Source organism: Lissotriton vulgaris, chromosome 5 (assembly GCF_964263255.1).
Source record: "Lissotriton vulgaris chromosome 5, aLisVul1.2, whole genome shotgun sequence".
NCBI lineage: Eukaryota > Metazoa > Chordata > Amphibia > Caudata > Salamandridae > Lissotriton > Lissotriton vulgaris.
In genome coordinates this window covers 277,125,514-277,147,527 of record NC_141693.1, presented here as the reverse complement: position 1 = coordinate 277,147,527, position 22,014 = coordinate 277,125,514, and the positions used below count along the sequence as shown (strand labels likewise).

Here is a 22,014-nt window from a genome sequence, read left to right as displayed (position 1 = left end):
TGCCACCCTTCTATATCCATGGCCACTTTGCTTGACGGTGTGGATGGCATCCGTAGTGGCCAAAAGAGGGCAGATAAGTGCACAAATCTGATACAAGCGTCAGTAGTCTTTAAGCGTTCCCTCAAATTCATTGAGTGAGTGCACAGATCATCAAACTAGCCATTTTCACCAAAGCATCATGGACAACAATAACCAAACTACTTGTGAACGAAAGGGCACTTAAACAAAGACAACATTATGACAATATGTACAAACGGAGGGTGACCGGGCATGTGAGTGTAACAAATATAAAACTATAAATGAACCCAGGTGAAATACAGACTCCCATAGGCCCCTTACTATTGATAACAAGGGCCCAAGGAGCATCAAAGTTGGGATACTTTGCCACAAATGTTCGTTCGAGAGGAAGTGCATTTATGGTGCCCAGATATGAAACAGTCCTTGGTGATGATAGATGCCCCACTGCCATTAGAAAAGCACTGCAGTGAGTGGTTGGAACGGAGATCTAGGTCATTTTGGTTGTATGCTGCCCTACCCAGATCATGAATTACTTATGTTGCCAGGCACCAGAAAACCATAATCATTGCACTTACTCAAACTTTCACGGAAAACTGCATTTGTCCTCTGCTTCTTCATCATATCAAGGAGTTACAACTAGTGCTACATTTCAAAGGACTTTGCTTCATTTGTTTTGCAGTATTAGCAGTACTGGTATATGCGAAGACCTGGAGCAATGAGCTTCACAAGTCTGCCCTAAGTTAAGTATACGCCGCAATCACCTATTAGTGGGCAGCTGGTACCTTTGTTGTGGTAAACGGTCTGGGTGAAATTAGTTGGTTCTTTAAATGAAAACCACATGTGCCACAGACTTCTCGTTTTCAATAGAGATGATCATTTTAAATGTGGTAATCAAAATGTATAGTAAATCTATTCTTTTTTTAAAGTAAAACATGCGACTGTCTCACCTTTATTCCAAGTGATAGCTTTGTGTTACATTGTGTCGGGTAACAACCTTCACACCAATCTCCAGAACTTGACCCTCGACTGCTCCACTAAAATAACCTAAGAGTCAAGGAAACTACAGAGTTCTAGCTATTCAGATCATGTGCTTAGAAGTCAAAGCCTGTAGGAAGAACATTTATAAAAACGATGGGTGCTGTCTACAAGCAAAAGGATCTGGAGAAATTGCCCAACAAGCTCCCTTGGGATCAAGCAAAATAAGACTTGAAAAAAACAAAAATGAAGACCAGTCTCAAGATGTATAGATTACAACGTATCAAACAACTTATCCTAATATTTTAGCACAACAGGGTCCAGGTGATTACTCTAGCTTCTAGAAGCTGTTTGGGTCTTCAGTTAAAAGGGAGGAATACAGGGATTAAGTAATTTTTGCTAAAGTAAGCTTTCCTCTGCTTTTTGGTAAAATGTAAATCAATTGCTTCATTATATAAATGCCAGGGACCTTTAAAACCTGGGCGGACAAAGCCCTATGTACATACAGAAAAGTCAAGAGAAGCTTACTGGGTCTTCCTTCATATCCCCCCCCCCCCCCCCCCCCCCTCCCCAACACTCAATCACACTTTGCACTTACACAACATACAAACACGGCTGTCCGCAGCAAGCCTGTTAGAATTGCTTCCGACACGTACACATTACTGGCTCCCATCCACCGCAGATTATGCAGGCTGTGAGGCCTGGGGGAGGACTGCGGGCTGCTCATCACCCACGGCTTAGCGAGCACAGCTGCTGCCACTGAAGATTTAACCGGCGGCACTGGACACTTCCCATTCCAGGCCTCTGATCACCTTTCCTCCTCCACCCCACTCAACTGTCAGGAACGCAGGATCTACAGCAGACCACCCGCATGGGAATGGACAGAATGCACCACTGGCGCCAAATGACAATGGCAGGAGATGGAGCCGAGAACAAACGATTAAACGATAATTGAATGAATTTTGTTTTGTTAAAGGGCCCGAAAGTATCCGTTTATTATTGTAGGGCTACAGGCCGGTGGCGTTAAAATGTAAACAGATGCTCTAATTAACGCCAGCACCGAGAGGGGTCTTCCAGACGCTAGGACAAGAGGACTCCTGACAGTTCTAGGAGCATCTCATGCAGTTTCGAGCCTTGAACAAAATCAATGGCTGTCGCAGCACTTTCGGTCTGGCAAAAGCAGCACTGCATCATAGTATCTATCTATTTCCCCATTTCAGTAGCTCAATCATGTTCTAACCATTTTTAATTTACCTAAAGGCCTCGGTATGTCTACCGCAGCCCTCATCCCCTCCTCCCAGTGTCCATCTCTGCTGTTGTACCAGGTGAACGAGTGTGCAGACCTATTCTTACAAACACCAACAGATCAATGCAGGCCCAAGGAAGGCTCGCTCCAGGCAATGCCTTGTGGGAGAGAATAGTGCAAGCCGAGATGAGGGAGCATCACGGAACCGGGTGAGGGAGTTTGAATTGGAAATACCGGGTTAAGTTGAGCTTCTGGCTGAGCTATACTGAGGGTGCATTTACACTGAGGCAGGGGATGAGGACTGGCCAGTGTTTCTAGTAAGAGATTTGATTATATTCATAATTATGAGCAATTTGAGTTTTAACACTGCTGAAAAGTGGAAGTCTTAATGTCAGGAATATTACTCTGCAAAGGACCAGTGCAAGGTCAGTACTATTAGCCCTGCAGAGGGGGTAATTAATCATTTTTATATATATATATATATATATATATATATATATATATGTATATATATATATATATATATATATATATATATATATATACACACACACACATACATACATACATAAATACACGTGTGCTAATAAACAGCGAGCATCTGGAGTGCCAGTCAGTGGTAGGAAGGGCAATGCATAGCTCAGACTCCATACAATACCACAGAAGTGCAACAATGGGAGCAGTGACCCTCCTCAAGCCAAATTCAAGGTATACATACGTCCAGAGCCTGCTCTAAATGATCTTCTCCAAGTCAATGGCCGACCTCTTTAACAGATCATAAAAAAGCTGGCTCCATATACCTTTAAAAAAGTCCTAATTACAACCTTGCTCAAGAAATCTGGCTTTAATACTTCTGATCTGAGGGCCCACCACCCCATTTCACAATCTTCCGCAGGGGTTACAATTGTGATTAAAAATCTCACAGTGGGGGGGGCGTGGCTTGGACGGTGGTGGTAATGGCCGCCTAACCTGATCCCTGCCGCGTAGGAGAGCGCCTCATGCCGCCACAGGAGTGATCCACCGTAGTCACAGGGCAACTTTCACTGGATTCGGGCTTCCGACACCTAGAGGCACACTCGGTGTGTAGTTGCGGTCCGAATTATGGACGGGAAGTGCCTCTACTAGCTCCTGCATCTCAGTGCTCGTCAACCCATGCACAATAGTGGAGGAGCACCGGAGCAGATTCCCGAGACCTGTACGCCACTTCCAAATGCGCCACAAAAGTCACAGATGTCCCCAGAGGTGAGGCGTTAACAGCGCAGCCCGCCACATACCTGCCGCCAGTGTCCCGCTGCCTAATTTGCACGGTGTTTTTGCCGATCCTCGGCTAGCTATGCGACCCTCATGTCTCGGCCATGTCTGCTCCTAAAATGGCGGCCCGCTTCACCTGGTTCAGCTATTAGTCGCGTTTGAGGCCCCCGTTGAGTGACTCTGTCATCCGCAGCCTCATCACCAGCTACACAGCTCAAGAAGGGGGCTACACTGGAGCGACCCTCAGCAAACGTGTGATTTCTGGCGCCCATATCCCACACTCGTCGGTCCTTCAGGGGAGCCTTGTATGACCTCAAAATGGCGGCAGCTGGGACACAATTTCGGCGTGAAACTCCCTAAAAATATAGCAAGAACCCACCCAACATGCCTAAATACTCCTGGGAGGCATAACTTGTGACACCAATGATGCCTATACTAGCATTAGAATCACCAGGGGCCACAGGATGCACGTCAACCCGGCAATGCCGTTAAGCTGATACATACACTGCAACCTCGATCCAGGGACCCTGCAGCACTGCCTCAAAAGTACAACAGCCACACTTATACGCTCCAGAATTGCAGAGTGCCCTGCTGCCGCCAAACCACATTTCGCCCAGTCTCCTAATGCCCCGGGACACTCTGGGAAATCTTGGGTGACGCCGAGACTCTGAAACCTGCTCTAAGGGGTGACACGACAACCAGCACCATTGCATTACGCCAACTTCACAAACAGCAGTTGTGTAACGGGGAGCCTCACGCTAATCCTTGCGGCACGCAATAACGATATATCCATAGGCGACGTAACTCTTGGGGTGCCCACCCAACATCCAGCTCATGTCGCCCGAGAAAGGACCTGCACTCAGCCTCTGCTTCAACCTACCTGCCTCCACTGGAACTGGCCCTACTGTCAAGTTGGAGGATCTCCGCCCCACCTTTAGCCCGTTAAAGAAATCCAACAAAATGGCAGAGAGAGAAGACAAGAAGAACAACAAGAAGGTGAGACCAGAGTCGTCCCCATCTGACTCACCCATCAAGGCAAGAGCGGACCTTAATAGCACCCTAGATATGATCCTCAAAAAGCTGGCGGAAGTGCACGATCTCGCAAAATCGACGAAGAGCAACACAGACACCATGCAGCTTGAACTTACTGCGATAATAGCGGACATGAACTCGGTGCACAAGAGCTTAGACGAGGCAGAGCAAAGAATAAGCGGCGTAGAAGACAAAACCAACCTCTCGGCCAAAACTATTCTACAGCTTCAAAGATCGACCGACTCCCTCAGACGCCAGAATGCAGAATTGGAAGATAGAAATAGGAGGGGCAATGTTCGTATTTTTGGAGTTCCTGAGAATGCAGAGAAGGATGCGGATTCCTGTGTAGCTTTCTTGTAGGCTTGGATCCCTTCAGTGACAGGTATTTCGTTCAACCATGGGCTTGAGCTTGGCCGGGCTCACAGAGTTCCAACCTTCATACCTCATGGGTACAAAGGCTCTCGACCGCTGATCTGCAAACAACTGCACTTCCAGCACACTGAAGCCATCCTGCAATTTGCTAGACACAACCACTCCGTCACCTGGGGAGGCCACAAAATCACCTTCACTCAAGACTACTCGAAAGACACGATGGAGGTCAGGAAAGGCTTCCTAGCCCAAAGGGAAAAACTGAGATCAAAAAGGTATACAGTTCTCCTTTGCAGGCCTGGCGAAATTTAAAATCATCACCAACGGCAAACCTCGCTTCTTCTCCAATCCTGCTGAACTAGCGCAGTTTCTGGAAGATACACCTACGCAAGCAATGGACTCATTTAACATCGCATCTAATAAAAGAAAGACGGAAATCTATGAATCTGAAAACTCGAGCACAGGTCAAGGTTGAGCTGTCCACTGATTCTCTGTGAACTACAATCACTTCTTGCCTGCCCGCTTTCCTAAGTCTACTACATATGCCTACATATCTCTGCTTACCTGCCTACAAAGTGTAAGTTCGTGTCGATGAGGTACTAGCTGGTTCCCAGTATCCAAGTTGACCCTCGCCACCAGGTAGGACCTACTCTTACACACTTTTGGGCCCCATGATACGTCTTTGGATTGTTCCCTCTGTTACTTGGGGGAACCGCTAGGTCCATGCTCAAAAGACTCGCCTAAGGACACTATTGTTATCTTTGCTCTGAAATGGGAACATTCACGCCTGTGGCTGTTACATAGTCATTGTGCTCTTCTGTACTTCCTATAGTTTTATAGTCCTGTACAGGGTTAAACTTGTAGTTCTGACCAGTTCGTGCCTGTACAGGCACTTTACCAATGGCTTAGATTAGCATAAGATATGCTCTACTACAAAATACTAGCTAGATTTAATGATTTCTCCTGTTAGGATGAGAACTGTTACTTGTGGGAGCCGGAAGGTCCATATTCAAAGTCTTGCCTAAATGACATTATTGTTATCTTTGCTCTGAAGTGAAATATTTACGTCTGTGGCTCTTGCATAGCCATTATGCTCTGCAGTACTTCCTATAGTTTTATAGTCCTGTAAAATGTTCAACTTGTAGCTCCGACTAGTTCTTACCTGTATAGGTATTTTTACCAATGGCTTAGAATAGCTTGGCTATGCCCTGTTACAAAATACTAGCTAGATTTAACGATTTCTCATGTTATGATGACATCTTTGACTAATCCTACGTTAAGCTTGGACAGTACTGCCGTCGCTGCTCCTACGTTCTAGTTATGGGGAGGGATGGGAGGGCTGGGGGGTTGGTGGAGTGGGTAGAGAGAGAGGGAGGGGGTGGGGGGGGAGAAAATTCCTGGATTGTGTCAGTATGCCTTTTGTATTCTTATTTTACGTCTTGTGGTGTCCTTTTATTTGCAACAGTACAGATCTCTATCGAACAGAAATGCTTATGGTTGATTGTCACATGCTCTTCCAGCCCTTTTCTGATCTGCACATACCTTGTCACCGAGACAGACCAACTCCCGAAGCCAAACATGCGGTAACTCATACCACAGTAGGTTTATCAATCCACAGGAGACACCCTGCAGCTTCATGAACCATACCAAGCCTATACCGGAAGGCCTTAACATTGTCTCCCTAAACGTCAAAGGGCTTACTCACCTGGTTAAACTGAGGAAAGTCCTAGAATATTTAGCCAAATGCAAGGGCGATATTTTCCTTCTCCAGGAGACCAAATTGTGTAACGAAGACGCTGAATTTATCAAACAACACTGGATTTCACACACTATATGCTCCTCAGCCGTACACAAAAAGAGAGGGGTCCTTACCCTTATTGCAAAAAAATCCAATATTTCCTTCGTTTCACACACTCAGGATACCGATGGTAGGTTAGTCATGGCACACCTTCTAAAGAACGATGATCACATCCCCGTTCTGAATATTTATGGCCCGAATGGTGATGATCCGATCTTTTGGGACTCCCTCTTCCCCATACTCGAAAAAATACCTCAAAATGAACTACTTATCGTTGGGGGAGACTTCAACTTACCCCTAGACCCGGTAATTAATCGCCAATCAAATTGTGCCTACCACCCCACCCGTTCACAGGAAAGTTTAAAATGCCTCTGCTCCAAATTCGACCTACAAGACTCGTGGCGACTGCAACACCCTGACGGTCGTGACTACACGTTCTACTCGACTCCCCATAATTCCTACTCCAGAATTGATTATATCCTTATCAATAGCCCTTTCACTCACCTTATTGAGGAAACCAGTATTGCCCCCAAACTGGTCTCAGACCACTCCAGCATCCAAACTTAACTAGTAGGCTCCAGATCTATCCTTCCACATAAGAGATGGCGCTTCAATGACAATATTTTCACCGAACCAGAAAACAAGAAAAAAATTGCATCTGCCATACAGGACTACCTTGCCTTAAACGATATTCCGGACTCTGACATAGCGAATGTCTGGGACGCACTTAAAGCCACGATAAGAGGGGTGATTGGTATCCGGGCACAAACTAACAAGAAACTAAATCTAGAGCTCGTTGCTTTAGAAAGAGATATTAAGAATCTGGAACTCTCTCATGCGGCGGACCTCCACAACACTTCGATTCTAAACAACCTCACTAAAAAGAAATACGAGTACAATGCGATTCTTAGCAGGAGAGTGGGGGTATGGGTTAATTCAAGTCCTTGAGGGTATGTGAGGGTAACAAAGCTGGGAAGCTACTGGCATCCTATCTAAAACATAAAAATAGGCAATTCAACATTGCTTCAATCAAAGATCAAAATAATACTATCCAAACTAAACAAAACCTTATTCTCCACACCTTCAAGTCCTTTCATGAGGATCTTTACAAGAATAAATTAGACTTCAACTCTCAAGCATGCTCAGACTACCTGAACTCCTTAGGCCTCCCAAAACTCAATGATGCTGATAATTTGACGTTGAATTCCCCGCTCACCCTACAAGAAGTCTCGGCATCCATTAAAACCCTCAAATGCAATAAAGCAACAGGCCCAGACGGCTTCTCAGACGGTTTTTACACTTCATTAAGCCCAACCCTACTAAAATTGTTCCAATCCTTTGCCTCAAAAAAAGGGGTAACAAAATCAATGAGTGAGGCCACCATTATTATCATACCCAAAGAGGGGAAGGACCCGCTACTGACAAAAAACTATAGACCTATATCATTGATAAATCTGGACTGCAAGATCTACGCCAAAACCCTCGTGTCCAGAATGAACTCGCTCCTCCCCAAATTAATTAGTACATCACAGGTTGGGTTCCTAAAACATCGCATGTCTAACGACAACACAAGACTTCTCTGCCATGTTATAGAAAAGGCCAAGGCGTTTGATGCTCCCTCCATAGCTATTACGCTAGACGCGGAGAAGGCGTTTGATAGAGTCTCTTGGCTCTTCCTTAAACATTGTATGTCCACCTTCAACCTAGGTAACACCTTCATAGATCTGGTTATGGCTCTATATCTCTCCCCATTCGCTCGCATTGCCATAAATGGCTCATTGTCGGATCCATTCGACCTGGAACAGGGGACAAGACAGGGCTGCCCCCTCTCCCTGTCACTCTTCCTCCTAGCAATGGAACCCCTCATTGCCAACATTAAAAAGAACGATAGCGTTAAGGGAGTAAGCTTTGGAGATACCTGCGTTAAATTAGCCGCTTATGCAGATGACATCCTGATAGTATCTGAATCCCCGGAGCCCTCTGAACATCCTAGCCACTAAAGACATGTTGTGGAATTCTGGACTCTGCTGGCAATCAGGATTTGTAAAGTACCTGGGGATAGAGTTTGGGGACTCCCTTATGGAAACCCTTCAACAAAATGAGAATACTACCTTAACTAAAATAAAAAAACAACTGGAAGGATGGTCCCCTCGCTTCATCACGTGGTGGGGCAGAGTAGAGACCATCAAAATGATGATCTCCCCCCTGGTGAACTATCTTATTTCAATGCTTCCTCTAATCCTCACCCAAGATTTCTTCCACAAACTCAACCAAATTCTCGCCAATTTCTTATGGAAAGGGAAAAAAGCGAGGGTCAGCATTAAAAAATTACGATTGGACAAATCATTAGGAGGGGTCAACCTACCGGACTTTAGGCGCTATGAGACTGCGTTCCTAGCGAGACAGGGTGCCCACTGGTTAGCCCCCGCAGTAAACTACACCCCGGTTTGGCTGGAAGTCGAAAAGGCGATCCTAGTCGGAATCACCCCTGCTGCGGCCCTTTCACTCAATCTAAACATGTTATCACACTCGAAATCGATCTTCGGTAACACAAAAGCGGCACTCCTTAAAATCGACAAATTTCTAGATCATAGCATTTGCCGCTCAGGTTGGGAGTCTTTATGGAATAATCGATCCATACTATACAAGGGCAAACCTCTGCATAACTCGCAGTGGGTTAAGAAAGGCATCTGTTTCCCGCACCAACTATTCGAGGGGTCATATTCTATCCCGTTCAGAGACTTACAAACTACTTATAGTCTTGCGCCTATAGAGTTCTACACCTTCTTAAACATAAAAACTGCACTCTCTAAGGCAAGACTCTCTCCAACACCACCCTCCCTCCCATCTTACCTCACTAGGTTAAACAGACTAGGGCATCAAGTATCCCATCTCTACAAACTTACTCGCCCCCAACATACCAATCTCACCGCACCACTCACACAGTTCTGGTCTGAAATGTCATCTAGACAGATTTCGGAAGCGGACTGGACCAATACCTGGGAATCTTGCATGAGACACAAAATTAGCCAGACTTTATCCCAGACCAAATATTGGTTGCTCCACAAAACCTTCTGGACTCCGGCGCATCTCTATGCTCATAACATCAGCCAAGACGCCTTCTGCTGGAACTGTAAACGGGCAGAAGGCGACCTAGCACACATTATTTTGCACTGCGACTGTGTAACCCCCTTCTGGGACAAGATATTTGACTTTATCAGTAAAATTTTCCCCATTTCCCCGTCCAGAGAACTACTGTACCTAGCCTTCGGTTTCACCCTGGAGCCCTCCCTCCACCCCAACGACAGAGCACTACTTGATCCCATGCTCACTGCAGCTGTCAAAATTGTCCTTAGTAACTGGAAGGACTCTAGCAAAGCTACCTTTGCTTGCTGGCTCAACTGGATAATTAGCCTCAGGGGAGCGGATAACATAGCTCTCCAACAATCACCTTGGCGCCCCCCTATGAGAAGGATGTGGTCTACCCTCGACAGTTATTTTACCACCCATAAACCACCTTAGGTATCCTCTCCCACTGAAGCATTTGACCTGATCTGACATCACCACAATCCAACAGTGTGGAGTCACCCTGTTAGATTGGTTCACTCTGGAATCCTGAGTCCCATCCTCATAATTTTGGTGCTATAATTTACCTATAATGTACCGGATAAGCCGACTAATGAAGTATGTATTATCTTGTATTATCTTGTATCCTATTGTACATTACTTTGTACCCATTTCGCTGTATTGTACTGTACTGTTCTTCTGTAATAATGTATGTTTTTAAGTCTGTACTATTTGTTACTATTTGATACTGAAACACCCAACACAATTTATTTGAATAAAAAAAAATCTCACAGTGGCTAGGAATCCAGAGACATAAGAACCCTTAATCAAGGGCATGCACGGTTCCAGGTAGGTTTCAGCACAAAAGTAAAGATGGCCTCCATTCTGGATGTCTTAAGCTACTGCAAGATGAGACACAGATGAAAAAAGTCTTTGTATGTTGGATCTCTTGACTACATTGGGCAGAAGCAATTATTACATTATTTGAGATCGTCTCAGTGCTGCTAGGATGAAAAGCTGAGCCAGGTCATGGCTTTCCTCCTTTTTATCAAACCAGCCACAATCTGTTTACTTCCCTCGTTTCCGTTCAACTGAAGTGATTGTACTCTATTGAGTTCCGCAGGAGTCTGCCTTGTTGCCAGTGTTCTTTAATTCACATTCTGTCACTACGAGGCCTCATCCTGTTAGGGACAGAGTGAAGTTTAAAGCTCTATGCATTGCCCACCAGACTTTCTAGAAAATGGGCCCAGAAATCAACTGCTCCCTGATTTCTCTATACCTGCCCAACATGACTCTTCATTCCTCAACCGCATCCTTAGCCAAAATTCCCAGAATCTTTAGAGCCAGAGCAGGAGGACGCTCGTTCTCGTACAATGTATCCAAACTGTGGAACACCCTCCCTCTGCAGATGCGAAATAATCCCAACCTAACTAGTTTCTGGAAACAGCTCAAAACTCTCCTGTTCAATAAACAGTAACCTTGTGAGGGTATCTTCTGTTTTCCAGCGCCTGGACGCCTCAGGGCAACTGCAGCGCTCAACAAATCCCATTTTCATTTCATTTCATTTCATCCAGTCATTTGAATTTAACACCTTATTCTAAGTGCCTGACACCCAGCTGCTGCTAAAATATGACCAGGTCACTTTCAACTCTACTGGTCAGGTTCAGGAATGTTTACTAGGTGTGGAAGTAGATGTCCTGGAACAGATTGAAACTGAAAGGAGATAAAACAGAAATCCTGTAAAAGTTTATGGAGGAAGTTGGACACAAGGTGCTGCCAACTCAGCTGGATCCTCTCCCAGTCCCAGCAACCAAAGGTCTAGTTGACAGGCATCATGCAGCTAAAGATGCATTTTATTGTAAATCTGCCTTTCGACCAGCCTGAAAAGTGGGTTACGCCTGTATAATGGCCCACAGAGAATATTACAATGCTTTCTATCTAGGGCTCACATAGCCAGACATCCCTAAGCTGTGGCGATTTCAGGCCATGGGAGTCAGAGTAGTAAGTGGGCCCTAAAAATTTGACTACGTGTCTCTCCGAGCAAGTTTCAAATACCGGCCAGCTAAACGTCTTTTGTGGGTTCATAGACCCTTTTATAATACAGGGCCAGATATTGCCTCTCTAAAAGTGCCTCTCTGCAGACCAGTGAGAACCCTACAGTCCAGCTCCTAACTACTTCTTGAAGTCCCCCACTTGAGACATATGAAAAGTTTGAGTGCTCAGCCCTAAGCTCTGGAATGATCTTCTGTTGAAACTTCAGACCATAGTTCATTTTAACCCCTCCAAATATTCATTGAAATCCTATCTGGTCTGTTAAGTGCTTCTGCTCATTTTTTTCCTCTATGATTCCTAGTGGCAAGACGTTATGGCGAAACTGCGCTCAATAAAGAATAATAATAAAGATGGTCAACAGCAGATGTACTAGGGTGGGAGTACATGGAAGTGAATGTGACAGCAAGGGGTCTCACAGAGGCCTTTGTGGACACTATTTTGTTTAGTGTCAATGCCAGGCCCACCTGGTGGTAATGTGGAGGTAAGATAAATCAGCACCAGGAGCCCCCACCCACCCACAGGAGCAAATGGAAGCAATGTATGTCCTGTCCCTTAGGATTCATCACCACAGCCAGGTGTGAAAGTATGACAGGCATTGCATGCCTCCAAGGTAGGAGAGTAGAGTGGTAGCAGAAGAATTTTGAAAGGTATGGCTGGAAACGCATGAAGGAGATTCCAGGGTAGCATAAACAGCACTCCAGAGAAACCCTGAAGCAAAGAGATCGACAGAGTATGAGCTCAATAACCCCTTTCGTAATGTAGCTGAGCAGCAGAGGCAAGCAGAAACCTTAGAAACAAGGAGCTAAGCAGTGTGTGGCCAGCATCAGAAGGCCAGCAGTAGAAGCCCTGCACAAAGCGGCACTGGTCAGTATGGAACCAGCAGCACTGCAGAAGGAAATCTGTAAAGTACAGGCCTCCATGGGATGTCCAATGTATTGCTAGGAGCCTAAAAAGGACAGTCCACGTTTCATGGTGAGTACCAGAATCTGCCATGTGGAAAATGACAGAATGTCTCCGGGCCATCACTTTACGCCTTGTGAAGGATGAGTGGAACAAGTAGCGGGACCTCCATCAGTCAACTGAAGGATGAGGGGGGTAGAGCAAAACTGAGTGAACACAAGATCTGAAGAGTGGCAAGAAAAGTAATGCAACTCTCAGAAGTTGCTCCCTACGGATAAAGAAAAACAGGCTGTGCATCGCCCAAACCCATCGTCCTAGAAAAATAAGCCAGAAGTATGATTCAAGGCCACTATTTGAAAAAAACTCCAGATGGCAAGCCAGGCAGCTTAAGCCTCGTGGTAAAGCAAGGCATGGCTTGGGACCAGGGCTTTGAGTAAAACACAGTACACTCTTCAAATCAACAACCACAAAGCATTGCAAAGGATGGAGGGCAGGAGAGCATCAGCAAAAGGAGCAGAGGATAGAGAAAGATGAAGAAAAGTGCAAGACCAACACCTGGAGACCTAAGAAGTGGGGTGGGGGGAGGTCAGCGCATATAGCTTCATGGACTGGCTCAAGTCCTTGCTGGCTGGAGGATAGAGAGGAAATCTTGCAATATCGCAGGGCAAACAGCAGGACCGCTGCAAAATCAGGACAGACCAAGGCCTGCACCAGTAGTAACTACTGTGAGTGAGACTGTCTGGCACTCTAATATGGAGCCTTACCTACCAAATATTTTGTGCCGTTCAACATTTTTTCCAGTTCAACATTTAATGTGTACAACGAACCCTAAAAAATACTAGTGCTAACAGAAGTCACTTGTTGTAGCAGGCAGGGTGAAGCAACATTACTTTCTCTAACTTTCTACACAAGAAAATATTCTCTCCTTTTGGTGATAGTCTTTACAGTACTGGGGGGCATTTTTTGACTCGTGCCTTGGAATAGGTCTATAGACCTTCACTTTTTAAAACCTGGGAAGAATACCATTACTGGACCAATCCTTACAGCAGTCATCAATTATGGCAGGAATGACGTACTGTATACAAAAAAATTCTGCCAGGGGATACATACTTAGAGTATGGTGCTACTAAAGGGACCAGCATATGGCCTTCACTAAGTTGACAACCATATGTCATTTCAAGGAGGTTATCGGGTATCAGCCCTTGGTTTGAAATCCAAATTCCTTCATGCCTATATTAATCCCAATTTTCCCAATGAAGTGCCCATCAAATGGATCCCTTTGAGTTGCTAAACAAGCAAAATGTGAAACAAAGCTCTTTTCGAATTGGGTGGAGCTGGACTCATTCTTATCTCCCGTAAACAAAAGTTCTGAGATTCTGCACCAATGACAATACATTTCCCAAAAGCTGGGGTGAATATGTATGCTTTGATTCTGACCTAAGTGCCACTTGAACGCCAGAAACACACAGGCACCCCTAGAGGAAGGAGACCATCCTACCAATAACAGTCTTCCACACCTCAAAGCCCCCGCAGCTGACCAAGAACTAGAACTGCAAGTCATGGCGTACTGACAAGAATTGCATGTGAGCAGGCCTACGTGAAGACCTCATCTCGTTGGTGTACACAGCTTACACAGAGGACAGAGGTCCATTAAAGGGCTCCTCCCCCAGAAAAAGCATCCATTTCCTTCCAGTACATCTCCCATACACACAATCTGTGGTGGGAAAGTGGGCAGTCTCATCTACGCCCTTCTAACCCCACTTTCTACCCCCCCCCGGCAACCCTTCAGGTGCCAGATCCAATATTCTCACAAAACTGTCTTTAAACCCCATCATGTAAGCACACCTAACACAGAAATCCTTTAAAGGCTGCAGAGGGATCCAGGATTAATGGCATTTGCTGGTCACTGGGTCATCTTTACGGCTCTAAAGGAATGCAGTTCTAAGCTCTGCAAACAAAAGTATAGGTTAACGTAGATGTTCAGTTAGGAGGATGTAGCAGAATGTTTGAACTATTACACTATTTTGTGATAACATTGATTTTAGTAATATTCATAACGGTGTTGTGTGGAGATCTGTAGTTGTTACTATGCCACAGCTGTAGCTGGCGTTTGGTTTTCTGAACATTCTCTTGGCCCACATCGTTGCTCATAAAAAACCCATATGCACTCTAGATTTCATCAGCAACCCCAAGTATAAGAGCTTACAGATAAATATAGTTTCAAGATATAACTATAAAATACTGAAAAAGAGAAAACGGCAAATCTATGTATTTTTATTTTGAAAAGTAAAAATTGCACACAAAAAAATAGTACCTCCTATCAGCACTGAATTTCATTTAAATAAATCTGCAGTGTCCCTGGACAGTTTCATATTCACATTTGTTTTGAGTGCAACAATGACAGGTTGTCTTCCAGGGCTAAGGAAGAAACTCTTTGATGCATATTTATGAGAACCATTTGCAAGTATGGAGTCCCATTTGAATAAAAGAATAAAATGTGACCGATTTTAATATGCATAAGCATTGTTGCAGCTTGTGCTGGTTCTGGCCTTAAGTCATGGTATTGGGTGCATTTATCAATGAGCCCTACATAAGGAAACCTCACCTAATAAGAGCACCTATGGGCTGGGGCAGCTTAGCCTTCTCATCAGATATGTGTAAACCTCACAGCCCTCTTAAGGAAATAGCCACATTCTGGGTGAATACTGAGCACATGTCTGGGCAATCTGGTTTGGCTTCATCAAAACAGATTATCTGTAGGTGGATAGTTTCCTGCATACTTATCGCATACCACCTAGCCACAAAAATCCCTACCTAGTAGACCTAAACCTAATTCTACAAGGGGGAAGGCTGCAACTTGTCCCCATTGCTGAAATATGCAACGCTGATACATGGAGATCTGTACTTACCTTCACTTGACATGATAAGTCTAGTTTCAGACTCTAATGCAGATCCTCAAGCAGAAGAGGCTTCTTTAAGGAACCTTTTGGGTGAATTGATGGTGCTGCTTTTATTTCAGGTCTGCATCTGTGGGATAGGCTTGCTATTCTATTCAGTGCTTATGGCCATTGATGAGGATCCCTGCGAAGGGAATGAAAAGTTGCTTACCTGTAATCCTAGTTCTATTCCAGGGATTCTTTATCAAAGTCGTCAAAGCAGCTCTCAACAATTACTTCATCCATAATTTTTAATTTCCGTAAAAATGTCCTCACTTAACTGTCACCTGTGATCCTTGATGGGATACAGGGCGCACCGTGAGGTTCTTAAAGGCCCAGTTTCCATTTTTCTTTACTATTTTTGAATGGCAGCATATAGGCTAACAATGTCGCAAATTCCCTTTACAAAAAGGTTTGTGAAAGATTTTCTATAGTCAATTTTTATTAATGCCAATTCAATTTAATCTGCCAATAGTTTAGCCTTTCTTTAAGCTGCAGATATATATATACGTAAACTACTGTATACAAATGTATTACATATAGATAAAACATTTTTAAGAGTGCTCTGGGATTCCCGCACATGGGCAGGACTAATCAGTGCTTATGACTATTGATGAGGATCCCTGAAAAGATAATGTTGTTTTCTCTGGCAGTACCATGGATGGGAGGAAGTCAATCATTAAACTTACATACATTTTCGGTCTGGCATTTCAGTGCAACTGTCACCTGGCCTTTTAATCTACACCAATGTTATTATACAGCTGTTTGCTTCCATACAAATACAAAGATACTCATATTATTTACTTGTAACGCTTCACATTACATTCCTTTAAACCCAGACCCATTGGCAATGTAAAATGCTTATTTACATTGTGTAATCTATGCTTTCCAACAAGGATCACAGCGCCAGTTACAATCAGTACATCATATTACAAATGGCATGTTAGGCAAAGTGCCTACAAACAGTAAAACATGGTGAGCAAAGGAAACTATAATGTCAAATGTTTTGGCTTTTTCAGGTTTCGGTTCACTGAATCTAACTTAGCTCTTGTTTGTTTTTTGTAGGTTTGTGTCACTTGATCCATTACTTCAATTACTTTATGTGACTTTATTGTGCACGGTTCCAACAATCTATTTCTACTACTGTATATTGACCACTACAGTCTTGATCAATGGAAACTTATTTTATATGCAAATAAAAAAAAATTAAAGCAGTGATTGCAATCAATGTGTAGACAATGGTGGGTTGGTTCTGCAGAATTGGTAATCAGAACCAGGTTTTAAAATGCTCTAGAGAAAAACAGTATGCCAATATAGCCAATCTAATAACTGACAGACGCTGGGGAACTTTATGCCACAATGCCTTGACAACATCAAATTATGTAGATACACATTTTCATCTATTATTGCTATAATGAGTTGGCCATTATTTTGACGAACCCTGAAATTATTATGTTTATTGCACAAACAATGAGGATTAACTGCAAGTGTGTCCTCTTGACCAACTGAATAAAAATGCACCCTTACATGCATAGAGAACTACACACTGTAGTCTGTCTTTTAGAACTATGAAACAAATTGATGACTACCGCTTTACATATCAGATGTAGCATGAGAATAATTTTGTGAAATAATCATTAGGTTTGTAAGGATACTAGAATACATTGGTTTTTTTTCTCCAAAATATCTAAACTACTGTAGGAAAGTGCCCTTGTCGTATGGTCACCCCTCCACATTTTCTACAACGCTGATGGTTATGACTGAAAGTGAACTGGAGGCTGCTAACCAGACCCCGGTGCCAGTGCGCTCTCTCTACAATATGACGCATGTAAATTGGTAACCCTTAATTGAGGATTTTAACACCCCCCCTTCTACTTCCCTGGTAAGTGGTACACAGGGCATGGGAGTTGGAAGGGGTCACCAGGGCCTGAAACACTAATTGTGCCTACTGAGCAACCCAAGTAAACAGATGACAGCAGGCCTGATATTGCAGACTGTATGAGCAGTGCAAACTACTCAAACTCAACTTCGTACTCCCCATGAGTGGCAAAGTCACAGCACTATTTTTAATATATTCCAGTCACCCCTAAGGTAGGCCACCTGAGCCAAGGAGGTAGGGTGCATTATATTAAAGGTGTGGACATAGGTGCTAAGAAATGACCATATATTAGTCCCCTTCTGTTAGGGGGGGGTACTATAAGTGTTCAGGGGGCCATGGGATAATATGGGCTGGCACCTGGGTACCCCCCAGGTTGCCAGGTCCATTATGGTCCCACTGAAAAGTGTCATGCTTGTTATCAAATGACTTGTCTCATCAAACCCGACTTTTTCCCAAAGTAGGATTTAATGTGACATGCCCCCATGTGCCTACATTAGAGGTTGCCCACCTGGATGCCCTCTCAGGGGTGGATAAGCTGCTGAGACTAGTAGCCAATTGGCTACTAGCACCAACACCCCTAATGCCCCTAAACCTGGGATTTAATTGGTTCACCAGGCACCAGAACCTCAGATCTGATCGACTTGCAACCACAGGACAAAGAAGAGACCCAAGTCCGCAACTTCAGGACCTGCACAAAGAAAATGCGCTAAAGACGGCACCTGTGGCAACCACCCTGCGGTTACTAGTCCCTTGCAGCCTGCAGGCAAGAACCGCTCCCGGAACCAAAGAATCACTGACTATCAGGCCGGTCAACGGAATCGCCCAAAAAAAAGTACCTCCTATCAGAAAAGTAAATGGTGTAGTCATTGTGGGAAATGTAGTCCTGACCTCTGGCAAGTTTCAAGCAGCGACACAGCTTTCTCCCCCAGACGTCGTCGTAACCAAAGACTGAGCTTTCTGCTGGCAAGGCCTGTTGGTGGTAAAGTCTGCTACCATGGTCAAGCCAGCTACCACTACCTTTGTTCGACATGTGCCTCGAAGGAACCCCACAGCATCTTCAACCAGATGCCTCTAGGACCGGGTTGTCCAAACCTGCGGCTTCTGCTTCAGCACCAGGGACAGAAAGGACAACTCTGCAGCGGGACCCAAAGAGCCAGGTAAAAATCAACTAGGCGTCTGAGCCTGGTCCTGGGACCCACCTTACTTCTACACCCAGTGGTTTCCACTGAACTCGACCTGCAAGTGACAGACTGTCACTAGTGTTTTTCCCCACTGACCGCAATGTTAAAGTTTTGCAAGAGTGAAATGCACTTTTCTACAACCACATATGAAACACCCAACAGCGAGTAATTGAACACAATGTGTGAAATTAGTTTTGTAACAACCCTATGTAATTTTATACTTTTTTGGGTGTTACTGCAGACACAATGGTAGTCCGTCAAGTGTGCGTTTTTTTTTTTTTGCACTTGCTTCCTCTTTGAACCAGAGTATTGTTATGTGGTTAAGACCCAGGAGGGTTGGAATGCATCAGGTTTGTCGTCTGCATGAAAAATAAAAACAATTTATTTTGTAGTCCTGGAATTGCATTTTGGAATCTTGAAGTGAACCGTATTGAGGAGGCGGTTGCCACTGTGTAGTTCTAATTAGGTGAGGATTTCAAAAGGAAGAGCATTTATGTCTATTACATTTGGTGCAGTTTAACAAATCTGAACTAAAATTTCCAAATTTTAAAAGGAAGACTCATCCACCCTGGCACCTTTAGGGAATGATTTGCACCAATTAATCAAGCCAAGAACAGGGGGGAAGCCCCAAAAGTAAGATTTTCCACATTAATTCCTAAAAGAAACTTTGTACTCTGATAAAAAAAAATATGAACAGATTTACATAATTTGACAAAAAGTTAGAACTTTACTCAGAAAGCATGCTTGTTGTGATTTGGTGTAAATCTGTTCAGTCATTTCAAGAAATTGTTTGAAGAGGGGCTCGGGTTAAGTACAAAGGAGTTAATCCTCAGAAAACGTGAGGTCTATCTTAACAGTTGGACTCACTCAGTAGCGCAAAAAAAAAATGTCTTAATGGCCATTGATCTGCACTCTAGTTTCCTAATAGGACAGCCGGAGCCCTCCACAGTGAAACTAGCTTTTGGGGGGTGTTACTGTAAGGACATATAAACATTAAAGGTCTACATGCCCCACTTTTAAATACCATGCACCCTACCTTGTGGGCTACAAGGTCTCCATAGGGGTGACATTGATGGTTAAAAGGAAGGCTTTACAGTGCCAAAAAGGTTATTTTGACAGGTCCGGCTGCAGGTTTAAACTGCAGCAGTCGGGCTACAATGGTAGGCCAGAAAAGGTTTTCCTTTGTCATACTAGTGGGTGGCACAATAAATACTGCTTTCCACAGATAATATTTCACTTTCTATGGCGTGGGTGTAGTTTCTACACCATACACTGTGGCATTACACAAGATAACTATGCCAATCAGGGATTAGCCAAGTTCTACCTATTTTAGAGGGTCAGAGCACATGCACTACAGGCCTCGAGAAGCCCACTCGCTATGGCAAGTAAGATTTTATCAGGCTAAGTTATTTTTAGAGCTTACTAGCCCGTTTTTGCAAGGTGATACAGAACAGGTATTTTGTTCTCTCAAAAAGTGAATGAGCAATAAACATGCCTTTCAATCTTGTTTTTAACTAGTCACATTGGCTCTTATTACAGAGACAGAGGTCAAATGTCAGCTAATTTCTTAGAATTTGCAGTCAGAGAAAGAAAAGTGAACAACATCCAGGATAAAATAGGCAGCAATGTTAGAGGATTTTGTAAAGTGAACTGTAGGACAATAGTGCTGTACAAAGAGTGTGAAATGAAAGGCTGTAGGAATTCAGGTTTTTCTCAACTCACAATATTTAAATAGCTTGTAAATGAACTGTTCAAACACTTCAAAATACATTTTAGTAGTTATGAAAGCACTTTTTTGAAATTGTCTGACAAAAAGTGTTTAATAGTTTGAAATTATATTCGAAAAATGTACTTTGGGATTCAGCAAAAATGTTCATTTGCACATCACAATCTCCTCAGAATATTGTGTTATACGCCATATAGTTTTATCAGTAAAACTGAAGATAAGTAGAAAGTTTGTGGCCATTGCAATGGAAAATATGCTGTTTGTAAATGACAGTGCATTACAAATCATGCTTTAGTAAATACATTAATTAAAAGTGAGTTATTAAACATGAACTGAGTAATATTCCTGACACTGCCCTGATGACAATGCTATTAGGTAACCAAGATGCAGGTCAAGGGATATTTGCACCCTATACGTGGTCTAGTTTGTTATTTATTATACAAAGAGCAAAAGATTAGTTGAACAAATCAAAACAAAATTGTTTTTTGTACAGCAGAAACAAAGGTCCTCTAATTTGATGATAAAGATACAGGCAGTTATGTTAAAAAAAATGATAGGATCACACAATTAGAGACCAAATTACGGGTCAAGTACAGTCTAAAATCCAGCAATAAAAATTCTGCATAAAATGCTGGTATTACGCAAAAAGGGGTGATTTCTTATACACGGCTCCCGAAGATTAGTCACAGAGGGTAACCATCTCCACTACCATGGTCTACTACATCTACTAAAAATGGTCTCCACAGCCTTGAACACAGTGCAATAAGTGCCTAGCCTTTAGCATAGGCTTTCACAATAAATAAGTATTGTCAAATCTGCCACCTTTGTTGAAATTTTGCATAATAAACAGATTATAGTTGTGACATCTTACACTATTTCTGCTCAATCAAAAGCTTGTCCTTAGGAAGGTCAATATGTCAAAGGGTCCTCAATATCGCTCGAAGTACTGCGTCATACAACTTTTCTGACATACTTTTTTTTATTTTTCATAGGCGAGCAGAAAAAGGATGTACTCCGAGATAAAATAAAATCAGTTGTATTTACTAAACAGCATAGAACAAGGAAAAAAATAAAAAAGTACAGCAATAGTGATATGTCATCAATGGATACTGATGGAGTTTGGAAGTGGTGGCTAAGGCAAATTCAATAGTGAGAGAAGAAATAATTTTAAAAATAGATTTGGAGAATGTGTTTACTTAAGTGCTTAAATTTAAAAGTCTGAAAACAGGAAAAGGGGGCTTGTGCGAATAGGTGGAGTAATGGAATTGTAACTTTTTCGCAGATATAGTAACACTCGTTTCTGTCATTATTTACATGTGCCCATTTTATCAGCCTGCCTATCTGTAAACTACTGACTTCATATAGTTAACAAACCTCTACGAAAATAAGTGGTGGACACATGAATGCCAGTCATATGCAAGAACAAAGGTGCCCCTTGATCAAAATTTCGTGGTCTCTGAGAAAAAGGGAAACAAAAACTACAAATATATGAACCTCCCACTCGACCACTCACTAATTCACTTTGGCCAGAGCTGGCTCCATTGGGCTATCCCTCAATAATGCAAGATGCAAGAATTAGTCTTAC

General features: G+C 43.4%; 1 protein-coding gene across 6 annotated transcripts in view; it reads right to left on the bottom strand.

Moving 5' to 3' along the window:
• Positions 1–22,014, bottom strand: part of RERE (arginine-glutamic acid dipeptide repeats) — a 1,284,697-nt gene that overhangs the window by 1,097,425 nt on the left and 165,258 nt on the right. The window lies entirely within an intron of this gene.